The sequence below is a fragment of the Bison bison genome, unplaced genomic scaffold, assembly GCF_000754665.1.
Source record: "Bison bison bison isolate TAMUID 2011002044 unplaced genomic scaffold, Bison_UMD1.0 scf7180017864217, whole genome shotgun sequence".
NCBI classification, from domain to species: domain Eukaryota; kingdom Metazoa; phylum Chordata; class Mammalia; order Artiodactyla; family Bovidae; genus Bison; species Bison bison.
The window spans coordinates 2,138,552-2,142,694 of record NW_011494789.1 but is presented as its reverse complement, the minus strand read 5'-3'; the positions used below and the strand labels follow the sequence as shown (position 1 = coordinate 2,142,694).

The following is a 4,143-nucleotide window of genomic DNA, read 5'->3' as shown; positions in this document are numbered from 1 at the left end:
GGTTTGGCAGGGTAACCTAACCTGTAATGACTAATACAGAATACAGTCAGAATAACCCAACCTCCTATGACTAATATGGTTCCTATGTCAAAGCTCTGTACATTTTTAGCATGCATGGGTGAGTGTGTGCCCATGGAGGTGTGTGCAGAATTACATCAGAGTAGTTGTGTGTGTTCACTTCTGGGAGCAAATGTCTGTCTGGGTATGCTGCCAGGAGGGTTGTGGTGCCCTTGCCACACACCTTGACACCTTGGCTGAGCCTGGGAAGACTCTGGGAAGCCCACCAGAGCCCACCTGTCAGGTACCTCCAATGCTGTATCCATGGCTTACAGAGTTGCAGCCTGGAATCAAAAGGGTACCTGATCCTCCAGAGTACACTGGAGGGTCTCCTGAGTCACTCATCTGAAAACAAAACAAAACAAAAAACATGCACACACATACACAAAACACACACAAAATTTTCCAGTCATTTCTATCCATCCTAAAAACTCCATCCAGAGGAGGTGGCTGCAAAGGCCAGTATGATGTCACCTTCACCACCCAAGAGAGAAGGGTGGAAGCAGCAGTGCTCAAGAACCTAGGAATCTAACTCCTTTTCTTCCTTCTCCTCCCCTTCCTCCCCCTCTCTGCACATGCTGCAGTAATTGACACGCAGTGCTTCCACTGAACCTCATTTCATAATATCAGTGTTTCTCCTGGAGTCATTTGCTCCTCATAGTAACCCGGGAGGAAGGCTGGCAGGCATGAGGACACCATTACATGAGTGAAGGAAATGGCTCAGCCCATAGGTGAAGGTGTCAGCTCACGCCCCCTCCTCCTGCCAGCTCCAGTGTTCTTTCTCACATGCCTCCTTGGACTGATGCTAATTGGCCAAGAGAAACAAATAAATGATAAATTTTCCACTTCTCTGAAAGCAGTTTTGGCCGCCCCCTACACAATGCCAGCAAGATGAGACAAAATCATTCCATCAATAGCTCTGGAGTACTCGGGTACAATTCTAATTAAAGTGAGACTGCCAAGGGCCTTCTGGAAAGGACTAAAAATAAACTGAGGGTGTTCTGTTTCTAACAGAATGTTGGCGGGGAGAGGCTGGGCAGCGAGAAGAAGGGTGGAGAGCACAGCAGGGTGTCAGGCCCTAGGGAGACAAGGCTGGTGGTGACTTTCAATGAAGGCAACATCTGCCCCCAGCCTCCAGTCCATTCATTTCTTTTCCTTCTCGTCTTCCCTTTGAATAATGTGCTTTGCCTGCTACTCCAATCTCAGCCTCTGCTCTCTACATTAACATGTATATTGCTTGGTTAAGGGCTATCTGGCCGGTTGGTTCTAAATAACTGGAAAATGACAGGAAGGTGATGGGGGCAGGATGAATGAGGAGCTCATCAAAAGCTCCTGACCGCCTTTGTCATTTATAAACAAATACCCAAGTGACTTCCACAATTTTATTTTCAACTGCACTCTTCTGAAAAGAGCCAACCAAGCTCTCCTCCTTGATATCTCCCTCCCCTACCCCAGTCCCTTGACTATCTGGCCTGTGTATTCACTCACAGCCATCAGCTGCCCTCTCTCAGGGCCAGGTACTGCCCTGAGAGAGGACAGCCACTGCCCCCAGGGAACTCAGAACCTCCAGAGACAGACACTAAAACTGTAAGATGTTTGGTGTGTTAAGTGCCCAGACGTGGCATGGGCAAGGCAGGGCAGGCTGCTCTGGGAACACAGGCAAAAGAGGTTCTGATCCAGGAAGGCTTCCTGGAGGAGGTGCCCTGATTAGTGTGTAGATAAATAAACATTAGTTTGATGAGTTAGTAATCCAAACCCACCAGCCCTTCACCCCAGAGATGGTTATATTATGCTGTTTATTTCCCCTTGTAGCATTTCCCACCTATAAACACCTACGTGTGTGCTGCGTGCTAAGCCGCTTCAGTCGTATCCTACTTTGTGCAACACTGTGGACTGTAGCCCGCCAGGCTCCTCTGTCCATGGAATTCTCCAAGCAAGAATACTGGAGTGGCTTCTCCTTCGTGAAAACACCAAATGGCGGATGACGCCACTGCTGCGGAAGTGCCAGAGGCCCCGGGGGGCGCGGAATGCAGGCCGAGGTGGCTTCCGCAGAGGCTTCGGCAGTGGCGTCCAGGGCCGGGGTCGCAGCCGGGGCCGGGGCCGGGGCAGGGGCTGCGGAGCTCGCGGAGGCAAGGCCGAGGACAAGCAGTGGCTCCACGTGACCAAGCTGGGCCTCCTGGTCAAGGACATGAAGATCGAGTCCCTGGAGGAGATCTACCTTTTCTCTCTGCCCATCAAGGAGTCTGAGATTATTGCTTTTTCCTGGGAGCATCCCTCAAGGATGAGGTTTTGAAGATTATGCCCGTGCAAAAGCAGACCCGTGCCGGCCAGTGGACCAGGTTCAAGGCATTTGTTGACATCGGGTATTACAACGGACATGTCGGTCTGGGTGTCAAGCGCTCTAAGGAAGTAGCCACTGCCTCTGTGGGACCAACATCCTGGCCAAGCTGTCCATCGTCCCTGTGCGAAGAGGCTACTGGGGGAACAAGATCTGCAAGCCCCACACGGTTCCTTGCAAGGTGACTGGCCGCTGTGGCTCCATGCTGGTGCGCCTCATCCTTGCCCCCAGAGGCACTGGCATCTCTCCACCCCTGTGCCCAAGAAGCTGCTGCTCATGGCCGGCATCTACGACTGCTACACTTCTGCCAGGGGCTGCACCGCCACCCTGGACAACTTCGCCAAGGCCACTTTTGATGCCATTTCCAAGACCTACAGTTATCTCACCCCTGACCTCTGGAAAGAGACAGTGTTCACCAAGTCTCCATATCAGGAATTCACTGACCATCTTGTGAAGACCCACACCAGCGTCTCCATGCAGAGGACCCAGGCCCCAGCTGTAGCCACCACATAATTTTATAAAGAGAATAATAAAGTGAATGAAACCGGTAAAAAGAAAAAAAAAATACTGGAGTGGGTTGCCATGCCCTCCTCCAGGAGATCTTTCTGACCCAGGGATCAAACCGCATCTCTTAAGTCTCCTGCATTGGCAGGCAGGTTATTTACCTACTGAACCACCTGGGAAGCCCCATAAATACACATGCACAAACAAATACATAAATTCAAAATATGGACATATTGTGGTTTTTTGTTCTCTTTCTATGTTGTGTCTCTCACCACTTCACTGTAAATTCCAAGGGACCAAAGACACAGTGTCTCACTAGCTGCTATGACATCAGCATCCTGAACCACATCTGGCATATAACAGGAGCTCAATATTATTTGCTGAATTAAAGGATAAACTGATGGACAGGGGAAAGTATGGGAGGCAGAGGGACCTGCTCTGGCAAAAGCATGGAGCCACAAGGCAACACAGGGCATTAGGAATTGCATGTTCAGAGCATGCATTATGCCTGGGGTGAGGGTTGAGCTGTTCTGAGGAATTCAGATTTAAGAGTTGGGCAATTTTTCAGCTGTGGGGTGCCATGATTGTGTTTGCCAGTTGGGAAGATTGCAAAGGAGAAAAGACTATAGGCTGGAGGGCAGAGCGGGGCTGAGAAACCAAGAAGCTGTTAACTGAAATCCGGAAGAGAGACGGCCAAATGCCAGAACCATTCCAGTCTGCCCCTTCACTGGAAGGACAACCCAGTAGTTTTGGGGGGCCAGCACTGGGATAGGAGTCAGGACCTTGACTGTGGGCTGAGACCCTGGGCAAGTTACACAACCTTGCTGGTCTGGAAAGAAAGGAAGAAGCGTTCAGACAACAGGTCCCAGTTGGGGCTCCTGCCTGGGCATTCTTGATCTTAAGTTTTGACCCCTGATTTGGCATCAGCTTATCTCCCCCACCATTCCACTCTGGGGCCAAAATAGCGACAGTATTAACAGTCCTGAGCACTCCTTCTGTGCCAGGTATAGTTCTGACCATATAATGCCTTGTTTAATCCCAGGACACTCTCAGAAAGTGCTGACTGTAGTCAGTATAGAGCAGCCATGCTGCTGCTCCCGTTGTCATTACTAACATCACTGGTTCTTCATTCCCCAGCCTGACACCTGGGAGGCCAGGGTTCTAGTGGTAAACAGTCTGCCCGCCAGTGGAGAAGACGCAAGAAACATGGGTTCCATCACTGGGTCAGGAGGATCCCCTGGAGA

At 50.6% G+C, this 4,143-nt stretch overlaps 1 pseudogene; it reads left to right on the top strand.

Annotated features, from left to right (window-relative positions):
- The first annotated feature begins 2,031 nt into the window (after positions 1-2,031).
- Positions 2,032-2,908, top strand: LOC104992532 (annotated as a pseudogene).
- Positions 2,909-4,143: the final 1,235 nt, after the last annotated feature.